Source organism: Hylobates moloch, unplaced genomic scaffold, assembly GCF_009828535.3.
Source record: "Hylobates moloch isolate HMO894 unplaced genomic scaffold, HMol_V3 SCAFFOLD_3, whole genome shotgun sequence".
Classification (NCBI taxonomy): domain Eukaryota; kingdom Metazoa; phylum Chordata; class Mammalia; order Primates; family Hylobatidae; genus Hylobates; species Hylobates moloch.
In genome coordinates, this window is record NW_026652278.1 from 6,600,743 (window position 1) to 6,617,139 (window position 16,397).

Genomic DNA, 16,397 nt, shown 5'->3' on the forward strand with positions numbered 1-16,397 from the left:
ATGCAGTGCAATACTGTCATTGAATCCAGGAGTGGGAAGGACGGTAAATTATGTAGTACGGCGCTTAACAAACTTTAATGTGTGCACGAACCACTTGGAGAATCTTGTTAAGCTGTGGCTTCTGAATGATACATGTGGGGTGGGCCTGAGATGGTGCATTTCCAGCAAGCCTCCAGGTGATCCTGATGCCACTGGTCCAAGGACCACAGTTGGAGTAAGCAGCCCCTAGCGCTGTGCTTCCCTAAGTGTGGGTTTGAAGCCAGCAGCAGCTGCAGCTTGTGGGGACTTATTAGAAATGCAAATACTTGGGCCCCATCGCAGACCCGTGGAGCAGACTGTGGGGGTGTAGCCCTGCAATTTGGTATCAACAAACCCTGCAGGTGATACGGAGGCATCTGGAGTTTCGGAACTGCTGCGCTAGTCTCTTCTATGTCCTTCTCTTGCCCCCATCTCTTCCCCTCTGTTCAGAAGCCAGCTGGTCTTCCTGCCATTATTTGAGAGAATCATTAACCATTCCTTGATACCTAAATCCCTGAGGCCTCTCACCTGGAGCAGGTGAGAGGGGGTTGCCTTCAGGAGAAGCAGCTCAATTATAAGCCAATGACTGCAATCTGGAACTTCTGCCAGGGTAATTTTCCACTCAGGGGCTTGTTTTTGAAAGTACTGTTTGCTTTCTCTGTCCGCAGTGTCTTAATATGCAGGTCCTGTCGCTCCCTCGGGAGGGAGTCACGTGGGCCATGCTGGTGCACCCGTCTCAGTGGCACTGGCAGGCCTGCCTGGCCCAGGGAGCTGCACCCACCAGGGCCCTCCAGAGGCGTCTCATAAGCCAGAATCTTATATTTAAGTCACGCCATTCCAAACCTGCCCTTCCCAATTTTGTGATTCTCTATTTAAATATTTTTGTGTGATGCAACAATAAGAGAGAGAGACAATTTTATCTTTAATGAAAGCACAAATTACATGTTTTGGATAGTAGAAAATTATTGCAGAGATAAAATGTTAGTTTCCTAGGAACGTAGCTAAAGCCTCTTACTATGGAGTGAGAAAGTGAACCTAAAACCTACTGAAGAGTGTATATTTGTACTGCTGATTCCTATTATAAGAATATTACATTTTTATTTTCATGAAAGGTTTTAATTTATAAATTTGACCTTGCATTAGCAAGTGGAGCTTTGGGATTACGGAAGCCCCTATTTTGACTTGTGCCTCTTAAATAAATGAAGCTTTAAAAATGTCGAGAGTAATACTAAAATAGAATGTAGTTAGATTTCACAGTGACTATAATTGTGATTACGATTAGATGACTGTAACGATACGAAAGACACATTATCTTTATAATTTATGATCCTCCTGGATGAAACTCAACATCTTAAAAATGCAACATTTCAGTACCATCTGGGAGATTTGCCCAACAAAATTATGGATAAACAAAGTTCTTTATTGACTCTCTGAGATCCAAGTGGAATCAATTATACATTACTGTTGTCTTTGTCGGCACTGCAAAGCGTAATACAGCTAAAGACCCACATTCCATAAATCATCTAAGTGTAATTTCCCAAGGGGCTAAGTTTTGTATGGAAACAAAGCATTGTTTGTATTTTCTGCTGAGATTTTTTCGATCATATTCATAGTGGGTGTCAATCCATTTTCCCCGGGCTCCCCAGTGAGCTTCGTGGGGCTTGCTGAATTTGGTGTAAAGTGTTGCGCTGGAGGTTTCAGACCGGTGGGTGTCTGGAGAAGGGAGGTGGATTCGGCTGATTACAGTTAAAGCTACAGCTTTTCAATTCCATTATTTTCACTTTAGTACACCCTCAACATCAAAATGCTGAGAAGTTGGTATTTTGCAAGCTATGCTGCACCGTTATTTGGGATTATGATCTAAACCCAGCAGTGACAGATGCACTGAGCTGTATGTCCCTAAAGGAAAAATGACTCTATTTCAGAAATATGGGGAAAATACCCCCAGTAGAACCCAGGCCGTAGGAGCCTAGAATATGCATTGTATCATCCTGTGGATGTCTATCAGTGTTTATGAGGGAAGATACTCTGCATCTACAGTGTGCCTGCATTTAAAACACAATCACAGGCCAGGCGTGGTGGCTCACGCCTGTAATCCCAGCACTCTAGGAGGCTGAGGCAGGCGGATCACCTGAGGTCAGGAGTTCGAGACCAACTTGGCCAACATGGTGAAACCCCATCTCTACTAACAATACAAAAATTAGCCGGGTGTGGTGGTGCACACCTGTAGTCCCAGCTTCTCGGGAGGCTGAGACAGGAGACTCGTTTGAACCCGGGAAGCGGAGGTTGCAGTGAGCCGAGATCACACCTCTGCATTTCAGCCCAGGTGACAAGAGTGAAACTCCTTCTCAAAAAAATAAAAATAAAATACAATCACAGCACTTATCTCAAAGGAAGAGGCAGCACCAAGGGGGAGACAGATGCTCCTGTTGAGCGCAATCAGAGAAGAACGTGACTGTGACCAGGTGCAAGAACTCTGGCGAGTTCCTCCTCATCTTGCACTCTCTCAGAAGCTGTGCCTGTGGTTCATTTGGCCTCAGGAAGAGGTGAGGAGCTGGTTGATCTGGGATGGCCGTTTAATAGCCCTTGAAGCCACTCTTGTGTTGGTCTAGATTCGGCTGGGAGCTGGCTTCTTGGGTGGTCTTCTGCCTCCCGTCTTTAATATGTTCATTCCGCCAACTTCCTGAGCCTCCAGTAAGAGTCCATGCTGGGCTCCCCACAGGGCTGTCACTGTCAACAGCTGGCCAGGCATTAGAAACAGTGGGCGAGTTCATGGTAAGAGACCCCATGAGGATGCGGAGATTCTCCACTGATGGGACCCAGAGGCTTGAGGGGTGAGAAGACAGGAGTTAGACAAGTGGGGGAAGGAGTGGATGAGGCTTATGCCAGGCCTGGAATTGAGAGTTTAGAAGGAAACTGTGGAAGATTAAGGGTCTGAGGGTGAAAAGAAGAACTCTGGAACCAAAGCCTGGGATGTTGGCAGGAAGAAATCAGATAGGGCCTTAGAAATCCTTATGGGAGTCCACCTTTATCCTGAGATGCTGGGGAACCTCTATGGTTTTATTTCAAGTGCAGCAGCAATGAAGTCAGGTTTGCAATCTCGAATTCTCCCTCTAGCTGCAGTGCAGAGAATGGGTGGGGTGGGGGAGCAATTAGGAGGTAGCCATCACCATCACTGTCCAAGAGGGAGGCTGATGAGTTCAACAGGCAGTTCCAATAGAAAGGAAGATTCCAGACATGTGAGTACATGTTTGTGATATTTGACTTAAATGAGATTCTTAAGTGTAGATGTGCTCTTTGAAGGGATGTGGGGCCAATGCTGGAATCTGTTTTTTCCCAACAGAGGCAGTCCTTTCACCTTTCCTTCCTGAACGTGTCCCCCTTTCCTGCAGTGATTTTGGATGGTGCTGACTGGCCATGCCAGCCTTGGTGCTACAAGACACATCCCTATCTTCTCAAGGTTACCATCTCAGCCATCAGCATCTCCTTGCTCCCTTTGCAAGGGCAGACACCAGGACCCCTGCCCTCTATGGCCTGGTGGGAGTAAGAGGAAAGGTTTCTGCATCCCCAGGGTATGGCTCCAACAGGGTGTCGGCCTTTCCCTTCAGGACCTCAGACACTTCTGTCTGCCCTGGACCTGTATGGTCAACCAGGTGAGTCAGGCTGTCTCCATGGGCACCCTGGAGCCTGCGGGTGGCCCAGAATGGTACCTCGTCCCTTGGGAGGCTGCCTCCAGTCTGGTTCTTCCAGTCTGAAGTCACTGTGCTTAGACAAGGGAACAGCTTTTTCTCTGGGGGAAGGACACTGCATCCACTTGGTGTTGCCTCATCACGTGAGAGAAAACGGCAAGGAGGAAGGACTCACTGCCCACCATCCAGGAGAAAGCCACTGTTGGGAGTGAGTGCCTGGAGATGAGGCTGTTCCTGAGTCTCGAGTGAATTCCACAGCTCAGGTGTGTGCGTGTGTGTGTGATATGTCAATATTTTAAGACCAAGAATATCCAGAATTGCTTTTTGGCTCACAGAAAGCATCCAGTAAGTGTTTGTTATTATTTTTATTATATGCCTCTTATCAATAGCAGTATTGTTAGGCCCATAATAGATGCCCAACACATATTTGCTAAATATTTGAGCATTAGGCAAAGGAGACTTGTGCTCATTGATATAAATTTGTGACTTAATAGTTTACTTTGGAGCAAGAAAGCATTTTAGTTTGGGATTTTTCTCTTGGTGAAGTGCTATGTTCTAGTAAAGATTTTAATATTCTTCCAGCTTGTCAAATAAGATAGTTATAGGGAATCATGGATGCTTGATTCTTTGCCCTGTGATAGGTGAGGCTGAACCTGAAGGGAAATGAGCTCTCCCTCTCTTTTTTTCTCTCCCCGACCCTCTTCTACCATGTGGAGGATCTATAGATAATGAAGCCATTCTCTGATACTGAAAAATTCTCAAGCCCAAGAAAGGGCTTTGCAAGAAACAAAAAGTCTGGCTGCCAAGGAACCCCTTTACTGAACGGCAGTCCAATATTGTACCCTCAACTTTTACCAGGTATCACTGTGAAAAACATTCCCAGGAAGAAGGTCTTTGTTCCTTCCAAAATGGCCCCAAATACATCATTCATTAGGAAATTCTCAGTCTCCTGTGTGTATCCACATGATAAATTTCTCCGTGTATAGAGGGTTAAAGTTTCTTTTTCAAAGAACTGTTAAGCTGCCTCTCACTGAACACTGAAAACTCTGTAAACTCTGGCTTTCCCTATTTACTAGGTATTCAGGAAGCTCAACTATGGTGAACTGCAATAGTGCAGCACCAGTAATTATCATTAGCATCGTATTTCTGACATATTAGCAAGTGATTTTGCGTACAGCTTCTAATTGAATTCTTACAGCATTGCTGCAAGAACAATGCTATTATTATCCTCATTTTACAGATGGGAAATAAAGGCTTAGATGAATTTATTCACTTGTGTAATATTCCACAGCTGGTGAGAGTTAACATTGACCAAGAATCTGGGAATCATGCTCTCTTCCTTTCTCTGCTTGGCTTCTCTATGCTGGTAGCTCCAGAGTTGCTGGGGCAGAGTGGGCTGTCCGTAATAACTAAGAACAGAATATTAAAAATTAAATCCAATCTATTCTGAGCCGTCATAGGAACTCTGCTTGGAAGCATTTTTTTAAAATCTATACTGCTACAGAACCATGGGGTGGAGAAGTAAGAAGTAAAAATAATAATAAAATATACACTGAAATCCTTAAATTCACCACATGTTTACATAAATGCAGCTTCCTGCTAAAGATTTATAGGTTCTGTGTGAAGACTATTTCTGAAAGTTAGCAACTCTGAATAATTCTTATCACATTAAGAATGTATACTCTGAGATCCAGATTGAATAAATGAGGGGGATCTAAGTGTTTTACTCCATATGCTGGGGGAGATGTTCATTTAATTCAGTTTGATAGGTAGTAATAGAGGCCCTGCTACATATGGAGTTAAGCAGGAAACACACAATGACTGATCTATGGCCTATGTATGTATCTTACACAATTTAATACAGGTAGCAAGAGAAATACCCAACTCACTACTAGGTGAGGCAGATAATGAGAAGTGCTCTCAGTGGGGAAGGGGAAGGAAGCGAGGGCCACATAGATGGTCTCTCATTAGAACTCATGGGAACCCTTCCAGGTGGGCCTGCTTTATATACAGGATATCTAAGGAACTTACTCAAACCCACATAGTGAACACAGATCACGACTAGGATTCAAACTCTTTTGGGAAAGTCCCAGCACTTTCCAGGACACCATGAGCCTCCAAATACTTCTATGGTTTTGTCAAGAAGCTACCATGTGTTAACACATGTAGAAAAGCAGGTGTGGACACAGGGAGAATGGGGGGATTGCAAAAATGTCTCTCTGAAGGGAGTCATGTGGTCTCCTCATTTTGAAGGATGATCAGCTTTCAACAGACTCAGTGGTGAGGTAGCATTTTTGCAGAAAGAAGAGCAGAAGCAAGAGATTGTGACAGGAAAGCCTGGGATGCTGCTAGGAAGTCATACCTAATAATAGGAAATGAGGCAGAACAGGTAGTTCTATGCCCTGGGGTGGACCCATAAGGACACACGGACTGGAATCAGACCAGCATGAGTCTGCATCCTGGTTCTGACTTTAGTTAACACTGTGACTGTGTGGGTAAGAACCATGACAAGAAAGCATTTATTACAGTACTACCTAGCACATAGTGAATGCTCAGTAAACAGTTGCCACGTGGTACTAGACACTTGTCAAATAAAGGGGAGCATTTCAGGGTTCTGGGAGCAGGAAAGGACTTGATGTATGCTACTAGGCTTCTAAGTTTCAGAAACCTATGCGTTCTGACCCTTGAGAAAGCTAACTCTTCTTTTAAAAAAACGCTATTTGTCTTCGTTTGTTTAGTGCTGCTATAACAGAATCCCACAGGTGAATAATTTATTATGAATAGAAATTCATTGGCTTATGGTTCTGAAGGCTGGGAAGTCCAAGTTCAGGGGGCTAACATCTGGTGAGTGTCTTCTAGCTGCCTCACAGCATGGCAGAAGGGCAAAGGGAGGGCAAAAGACAAAGAAGGGGCCAGACTCATCGTTTTGTAAGGAACCCACTGCTGCAATTACATTAATCCATTCACTAGGGCAGTGTCCCCATAACCCAAACATTAGGACCTATCTCCCCACATGTTGGGGATCAAGTTTCATTAGGACCTACCTCCCCACACATTGGGGATCAAGTTTCCAACACAGGAACTTTGGGGAACACATTCAAACTATAGCACTATTAGTCTATTTTTTTCTTATAAAGCTTCGTTCTTGTTTACAGTCATTGAGAGATGGCCATAGCATAGTGAAAAAATGGTAAATGATGTCTAATTTTTTTTGTGATTGTTGACTATCTCCAAATTGGTGTTTTGTCAACATTTCAAAATAAAAAGGCAGAAATTGCTGAGTTTAAAAACTGGTTTTGAATATTAGCTTATCTAAAGAGGGCTTACATATTAGAATCATGATGGTTGCAGACTCCCCTTAGCTTCCTTTGGGGAGTAGCAGTTCTGTTATTGTAACTAAGAATGTTCATATTCTCCAGAATGTCCTATATCTCTCTCCACTTAGCATGATTATAACTAATAATTAGAACAACTGTTTGCTTCCTCCCAAGTTTTTATTTGATTTTATAAAACTAAGAGAAAGGGGGAGGAAAAGGGTCACAATTCATAATTCTTTCAAAAATATATCTTTTTAATGGACAAATAATAATTACACATATTCATGGGGTACATAGTGATGTTTTGATATATCTAATGTGTAGTGATCAGATCAGGGTAATTAGCATATCTCTCATGTCAAACATTTATTGTTTCTTTGTGTTAGGAATGTTCAAAATCCTTCTAACCATTTGAAACTATAAGATATATTGTTGCTAACTATAAAATATATTGTCATACTGCAGTAGTAGAGAACACTGGAACTTATTCCTCCTATCTAGCTGCAATTTTATATCCTTCAATATAAGTCTCTCTATACACCCCTTGCTTCCTACCCTTTTCAGCCTCTAGTATCCTCTGTTCTACTTCTTACTTCTATGAGATCAACTTTTTAAAGGTTCCATGTATGAGTGAAAACATGCAGTGTTTATCTTTCTGTTCCTGGCTTATTTCACTTAACATAATGTCCTCTGGTTCCATCCATGTTGCTGCAAATGATAGGATTTCATTTTTTTTAAATGACTGAATAGTAATTCATTATGTATATATACCACAATTACTTTATCCATTCATTTGTTGTTAGACACCTGGGTTGATCTCATATCTTGGCTATTGTGAAGAGTGCTGTAATAAATATGGGAGTGCAGATGTGTCACTGATATAATGATTGCCTTTCCTTTGGATAAATTTCCAGTAGTGAAATTGCTGGATTATGTGGCAGTTCTATTTGTAGTTTTTTGAGGAAACTCCATACTGTTCTCCGTAGTTGCTATACTAGTTTACAGTTGCACTAACAGTGTATGAGAGTTCCCTTTTCTCCACATCCTCATGAATATTTGTTATTTTTTGTTTTTTTGATAATTGCCATCCTAACTGGGGTGAGGTGATACCTGATTGTGGTTTTGTTTTGATTTCCCTGATGATTAGTGGCATTGAACATATTTTCATGTATTTGTTAGCCATTTGTATGTCTTCTTTTGAGAAATGCCTGTTCAGATCATTTGCCCATTTTTAAATTAGATTGTTTGATTTTATGCTGTTGAGAATGTTTGAGTTCCTTCTATTTTCTGAATACTAATCCCCTGTTGGATGAATAGTTTTCAGATGGTTTCTCTATTCTGTAGGTTGTCTTTTCACTCTGTTGATTGGTTCCTTTGCTGCTCAGAAGCTTTTTAGTTTGATATATTCCCATTTATTTATGTTTGCTTTTGTTGCCTCTGCTTTTAAGGTCTTATTTATAATATCTTTTCTCAGACCAATGTCTTGAAGAATTTCTCCTATGTTTTATTCTAGTAGTTTTATCATTTTGGGACCTACATCTAGGTCTTTGATCAACTTTGAGTTGATTTTTGTACAGGGTGAGAGGTGGGCGTCTAGTTTAATTCTTCCGCACATGGATAGCTAGTTTTCACAGTACAATTTGTTGAAGAGGCTGTCCTTTCTCCAATGAGTGTTCTTGGAAACTTTGCCAAAAATCTGTTGGCTGTAGATATGTGGATTAATTTCTGGGTTCTTTATTCTTTTCCATTTGTCTAGGTGTATGTTTTTATGCCAGTATTATGCTGTGCTTGTTACTACTACGGTTTTGTAGTGTATTTTGAGGTCTGGGAGTGTGATACCTCTAGCTTTGTTCTTTTTGTTCAGGATTGGTTTGGCTATTTGGGGTCTTTGTGGTTCCATACAAATTTTAGGACTTTTTCCCCCATTTCTATGAAGAATAGCATTGGTATTTCGATAGGATTTGATTGAATCTGTAGATTGCTTTGGGTAGTATTGTCATTTTAACACTGTTCATTCTTCCAATCCGTGAGTATTGGATGTCTTTCTACCTGTTTGTGTCCTCTTCAACTTTTTAAATCAGTGTTTGTCATCTTTCTTGTAGAGGTTATTCACCTCCTTGGTTAAATTTATTCCTAGGTATTTCATTTTATTTTTTGTAGCTATTGTAAATGAGATTGCTTCCTTGATTTCTTTTTTCAGCTAGTTTGTTGTTCATGTATAGAAATGCTACTGATTTTGTTAGTTAATTTTGCATCTTGCAGCTTTATTTAATTTGCTTATCAGTTCTAAGTGTTTTCTTGGTAGAGTCTTTAGGTTTTTTTATGTATAAGATTGTATTGTATTCTTGGCAAACAGGGACAATTCGATTTCCTCCTTGCCATTTTGGATGTTCTTTATTTCTTTCTCTTGCCTAATTGCTCTGGCTAGAACATCCAGTACTATATTGAATAATAGTGATGAGAGTGGGCATCCTTGACTTATTCCAGTTCTTATAAAAGCTTTTCTCCATCAGTGAGATGTTAGCTGTGTGTTTGTCATACTTGGATTTTATTATGTTGAGTCACTTTTCTTCTAAACCTAATTTATCAAGTTTTTTTTTATCATGAAAGGATGTTGAATTTTAACAAAATATTTTCTGTATCTATTGAGATGATTGTATGGTTTTGTTCTTTATTCAATTAATGTGATGTATATATTCCATTAATGATTTGCATATGTTGAGCCATTCTTGCATTCCTGGGATAAATACCATTTTGTCCTGGTGTGTTATCTTTTTGATGTGTTGTTGGATTTGGTTTTCTACTACTTTGTTTAGGATTTTTGCATTTATGTTCATTAGGGATATTGGCCTGTAGTTTTCCTTATTTGTTATGCCCTTGTCTGATTTTGGTATTATACTGACCTCACAGAATGAGTTAGGAAGAATTTCCTTTGTTTCAATATTTTGGAATTGTTTGAGAATAATTGGTATTAATTCTTCTTTAAGGGTTTGATAGAAATCAGTGACAAATCTGTCGATCCTGGACTTTTCTTTGTTGTAAGACTTTTTGTTACTGATTCAATTTCGTTACTTGTTATTGGTCTTTTCAGGTTTTCTATTCTTGGTTCAATCTTGGTAGGTTGTATGTGTCCAGGAATTTATTTATTTCCTCTAGGTTTTCAAATTTATTGGCATATGGTTGTTCATAGTAATCACTAATGATCCTTTGTATTTCTGTGGTATCCATTGTGATAGCTCCTTTTTCATTTCTGATTTCATTTATTTGGATTTCCTCTGGTCTTCTTAGTCTAGATAATAATTTGTCAATTTTGCTTATCTTTTAAAAAACCAACTTTTTGTTTGGTTGATCTATTGTATTTTTGAGTCTCAGTTTCATTTATTTCTGCTCTGATTTGTGTTATTTGTTTCCTTTTATTAATTTTGAATTTCATTTGTTCTTGCTTTTCTAGTGTTTATTAATTTTGAGTTTGGATGGTTCTTCTTTTTCTATCTAGTTCCTTGAGGTGCATCATTAGATTGTTTATTTGAAATCTCTCTAGTTTTTTAATGCAAGTTGCTGTAAACTTGTCTCTTAACACTGTTTTTGCTCTGTCCTATAGGTTTTTGTATGTTGTGTTTCTACTTTGTCTTGAGGAATTTTAAAAATTTATTCTTAATTTCATTCTTCACCCATTAGTCAGTCAGGAGCCTGTTGTTGAATTTCCATGAAATTGTGTAGTTTTAAAACTTCTCTTGTTATTGATGTCTAGTTTTATTCCATTGGGGTCAAATAAGATATTTGATGTGATTTAATTTTTAAAAATATTTTGACACGTTTTGTGTTCTAACATATGGTCAACTCTGGAGAATGTTACATGTACTGATTAAAAAAATGTGTATTCTACAGCTGTTGGGTGAAATGTCCATAAATGTCTTTTAAGTCCATTTGCTCTATGGTGAAGTTTAAATTTAGTGTTTTTGGTTGATTTTCTGTCCAGCGATCCATCTAATGCTGAGAGTGGGGTGTTAAAGTCCCTAATTCTTACTGTATTGGAGTCTGTCTCTCCCTTTAGATCTAATAATGTTTGCTTTATATATTTGGGTGCTTCATTGTTGGATGCATATGTATTTATAATTGTTATACTCTCTTGCTGACTTGATCTTTTTATTATTATATACTGTCCTTCTTTGTCTCTTTTTAATAGCTTTTGACTTGAAGTCTGTTTTGTTCGATATAAGTAGACCTACTTCTGCTTACTTTTGGTTTTTGTTTGCATGGAATATCTTTTTCCAACCTTCACTTTCAGTCTATATGTGTCTTTACAGGTGATGTGAATTTCTTGCAGGCAGCATATACTTGGGTCGTTTAAAAATCCATTCCACCAATCTATGTCATTTAAATAAGGAATTTAATCCATTTACATTCAAGGTTATTACTGATAGGTGAGAACTTACTCCTGTCATTTTATTGGTTGTTCTCTGGTTGTTTTGTATATGCTTTGTTTCTTACTTCCTTTTCTATTTTTATTTTAAATTAAAATTAATTTTTTTTTTGAGACACAGTTTCACTCTGTTGCCCAGGCTGAAGTGTAGTGGTGTGATCTGAGCTCACTGCAACCTCTGCCTCCTGGGTTTAAGTGATTCTTGTGTCTCAGGCTCCTGACCTCCTATTGTTTATTTTTGTGGCTGAGTGGCTTTCTGCAGTGACAGGTTTGATTTCTTTTTCTTCCTCCTTTGTGTATTGGCTCTACTAGTGAGTTTTTTAGTTTTGCCTGTTTTCATGATGATCATTGTCTTTTCACTTCCAGATGTAAGACTCCCTTCAACATTTCTTTTAAGGCCAGTCTGGTGGTTTAAAATTTCCTCAGTTTTTGCTTCTCTGTGGAATATTTTATTTGTCCTTCATTGTTGGAGGGTAGATTTCGTGAGTATAATATTCTTGGCTGGCAGGTTTTTTTTTTTTCATTTAGTATTCTAAATATACAATCCCATTCTATCCTGGTCTGTAAGGGTTTTGCTGAGAAATCTGATGTTAGTCTAATGGGATTCTCTTATGTGATTGACATGTTTTCCTTGCTGCTTTTATAATTCATTCTTTCTTTTTCACTTTTGACAATTTGTCTATAATGTGCCTCAGACAGACCTATTTGGGTTGTATCTATTTGGAATTCTTTGATCCTCCTAGACCTGGATATCCATATGTCTCCCAAGATTTGGGAAGCTTTCTGCTATTATTTTATTAAATGTGTTTTTTCTTACCTTTTCCTTTTTCTTCTCCTTCTGCAATGACCATAGTATGAATATTTGTTTGCTTAATGATGTCCCATAAATTCTGTCAGCTTTCTTTATAATTTTTTATTCTTTTCTTTTTGTCTGCCTGTACTATTTTACAAGATCTGTCTTCAAGTTCAGAAATTCTTCTGCTTGGTCTCATCTGTTGTTAAAGCTCTTGATTGTATTTTTAATTTTACTCATTGAATTCTTCACCTCTAGGATTTCTGTTTTTATATCTATTGCTTTGTTGAATTTCTCATTCAAATCATGAATTGTTTTTCTGATTTCATTGAATTGTCTGTGTTCCCTTTATCTTGCTGTGTTTCCCTAAGATTATTATTTTGAATTCTTTTTCTGGCATTTCATATATCTCCTTGTGATTAGGGTCCATTGCTGGAGAATTATTGTTTTCCTTTGAAGGTGGCTTTTTTGTTGTTGCTTTTTCATGGTTAATGTGTCCCTGTGTTGACTTCTATGCTTCTAGTGGAAGAGTCACCTCTTCCAATTTTATAAGTGGATTTTATAGGGAAAGATTTAGTTGTGTGAATGGGTCTTGGGTTGTTAGTTTGCAGCAGTGCATTCACCTTTGTTCTAGGTGAACACAGTAGTGTAGTCTCTGTATAGTTTCTTCAGTTGTAATACACATGAATGGTGTTTGCAAGTTTCTCAGTGGCTTAGGCTGATATAGTTTGTGATGATGGTGGTGTGGCTTTGCCAGAGATGGGCTCACCAGGCTGTTTCTCAGGTCAACAGGTCAAGAGTATATGTGTGCACATGATGGGTTGGCCAACTTAGGATCTGGCTCACTTGGGTTGGGGACACAGGCCTGTTACTCTGGCAGGAAGCACAGGCATAGAGTTGCTTGGATGTCGTGGGTGTGTGTGTGTGTGCCAGGAGTGGCCCATGGGCTGTTTCTCAGGTCTTGGATGCAAGCACACAGCTGCTTGGACAGCCTAAGGGCGTGTCTGCTGCAGGTGGCTCATGGGGCTATTCTCAGGTTTGGGACATGGACACATGGCTGCTTGGCTGGCCTGGGGGCATGTCTGCTCATGGCAGGCACAGAGTGATTTCTCAGGCCAATGATAGGCACAGAGCGATTTCTCAAGCTCAGTATGCAGGTGCAGGGCTGCTTGGCCAGCCTGCAGCATATCCACCAGGGGTGGGCCATGGGGCTGTCTCTCAGGTCCTTATTGGGGGAACAGGGCCATTGGGCAGGCCACGTCTTGTCTGTGGTGGTGGAGCACTTTGGGATTGTTTTGCAAATCCTGAGCATGGGAATATAACCATCCTCTTGGCTGTGGGGCATATCAGCTGTTCAGAGGCTCAGGGGCCTCTCCCGCTTGGAAGAGAGCATGCAGTGGCTTGGCTGGCTGAAGAGCATGTTCTCTCTAGGTAGGACTGACAGACTGTTCGTCTGGCTGGTAGTGTGGTGGTGGAGGTTGGTTCCCCTGCTTTGCAAAACCAGAGTCACAGCCAATCCTGGGCCCAAGCTCTGTGCAGCTAGGATTGTGGCATTCAGTTACTTGTGTGGGCTTGGTGGAATGAGGACAGAGCCCTAGTGCTCCAGAGGTGCACTGGCCTCCAGAGTAGGGTGTACCCTAAAAGTGGCTCTGGTCTCAAGATGGTGCTGTGCTATAGTAGCTTGGTTCACAGGAATGGGTTGGAGTGGGGAATGCATACCTTGTGTTCCTAATCTAGGGCAGTGTGGCTGTATGAATTCCCAGCAGCTCTCCAAAGTGGGTTTAAGGATTGTGAGGACCATGGAGATTCTTGTAAGCACTATAGGTATTTGTGGTGGCAAGGAGGGTTGGTGGGGATTTTCTACTTACCTTTTCTCCACAATGGGAAGGCCCTCCTCACCCCGGGAAGATCTGATCCAGGCAGAGGATATGGGGCTCCATGTTGCCCTCCTAGAATTCCAATCACCATGGGTGCATCTCTATTCCCCTGCTCTATGTCAGCGCTCTCTCTTAGCTGTTTATTAATTGCCTTGGTTCTTGTTTGGGGTGGTGAATGCCAGGTGTCTCTAGTTACCCATCTTTCTTCCATAATTCATAATCTGAAGCATTTTTTTGTTTTGGGGTCTTTGTACATCTGCATATTTATTTTGGTACATTTGTAAATCCCTGCCTAGAGTAGGGCCAGGTTCATGAATACAGTCACCATGTCACTTTGATTTATTGCATGTTTCCTAATTGCTAGGCATTGTGCTGAGGGCTTTATTTTCTCTACAGAAAGTGTAACAAAGTTCAGAGCTAGAGAGCTGAAGTTAGGCACCATGAGTTCAAATTCCTGCTCCTTCTTCCATTAACTCTTTTCTGTAGAGATAAACTAATATGACAGGTGACTTTTATTGTGTAATCCACTGTGTCAGTTGTAGGTTAAATGCTTGCATACATCCCTTATTTGTGAAACACCTTTATCAAGTATGTGGCATTTTCATTTCCATTTTATAGAATAGCAGAGACTTAGAGCAATAAATAGCTTGTCCAGCTAAGTGCATTGGTAGCATTTGTCTTGTATGAATTTGGAAGCAATCTGTTGCAAACAGGGCATGGACATTTGAATTAATAAATAAATAAAGGTCATTCCAGAAACATGTGTTTTTCTGATTCTTAGAGCCATAAAGATACATTTAAAAGTCATTAGATGTGTTGGATTTCAGAAAGCTCCAAAACGTCTTTCTACTCTTTGAACTCATCACAGAAATAGATATTTAGAATAGTGTTAAAATTCGTGGAAAAATCCCTAGTTGATTTGTATTTAATGGGAAAGACATGTATGTGAGAGGAAATAAGAATTTTAACAAGTCCCCTGTGGGGAGCAGATCCATCCATTATGTAACACAATTTGTCATTACTTCATGCTATGGTTCGAATGTCCCCTCCAAAACTCATGTTAAAATTTAATTGCCATTTTAACTGTATTAAGAGGTGGTACCCATAATGTAGAATCAGGGTGGACGTCCATCTTCTGGCCTGGTCTCATCGTTGCTTTTTGGTAACTGCAGCTGCCATCTTGAGCCCCTCATGGTCCAGCTTCCCAATGTGGCCTGCTGGTCTTCTCAGGACTCTTCCCATCCCTTCTCTCTGGCTCCCTCTTTTTCCATCTCCCCGGGCAGAAAGGGGTAAAGAAGAGCTGCTCATTTAAGTCTCAGGGCCTTGGTCTGAGGCAGTCATCCTTTTCATTCTTGGTAGATTCCCCTTTTCTAGCCCTTTCTCTCAGGCCTATGGAAAGTTACAGAACCAAGATTTTAATTTTAACAGTCTATTGAAATATAATTCACATACCACACAATTCACCCATTTAACATGGACAATTCAATACCTTTAAGCATATTCACAATTTGTGCAACCATCACTGCAATCTCAGAATATTTTTATTGCTAATATTCTGATATTAATAATGAGTTCATTGCTAATTTTAGAATATAACTAAAAGAAAATCTATGCCCACTAGCCATTACTGTACTATCCCCAGTCCCTAGGCAGCCGTGAATCTACTTTCTCTCACTAGAGCTTTGTCTATTCTCGACATTTTATGTAAATAGAATCATATAATGTGTTGCCCTTTGTGTTGGCCTCTTTCACTTAGCATGTGTTCAAGGTTCATCCACATTGTGCCATTATCAGTACTTTTTTTATTGTCCGATATGCTAGATGTTTGGGTCATTTTTACTTTTCGGCTATTAGTAATAATGCTGCTTTGAACCTTCCTGTAGAAGTGCTTGGGTGGTCCTATGGTTTGATTGCTCTTTAGTATATGCCCAGAGGTGGAATTGCTGGAATACAGAGGCGTTCCATGTTTAACTTGCCAAACTGTTTTCCGTTTTCCATTCCCACCCAAATTTTTTTAAAAAAAGAAATTCCCATGGGTATCATATACACTTCATGAATGTTGACCTTAAGAACAGTATGCTGGCAGGTGATACTGATATTTAACGGTTGAAATGTGGTATAGTGGAGCAAGATCTGGGTTCTTTGCCCAGTTCTGCTCTAACTGCCTCCACTTGGAACAGATTACAGAAGTCCCTGAGTTCCAATGGCCTTATTCTCTTATGTTAAATCAGTGGGTTTTTAGTAGAATTTTTCTGTAAGGTCCTCCAGCTAAACTGTTTG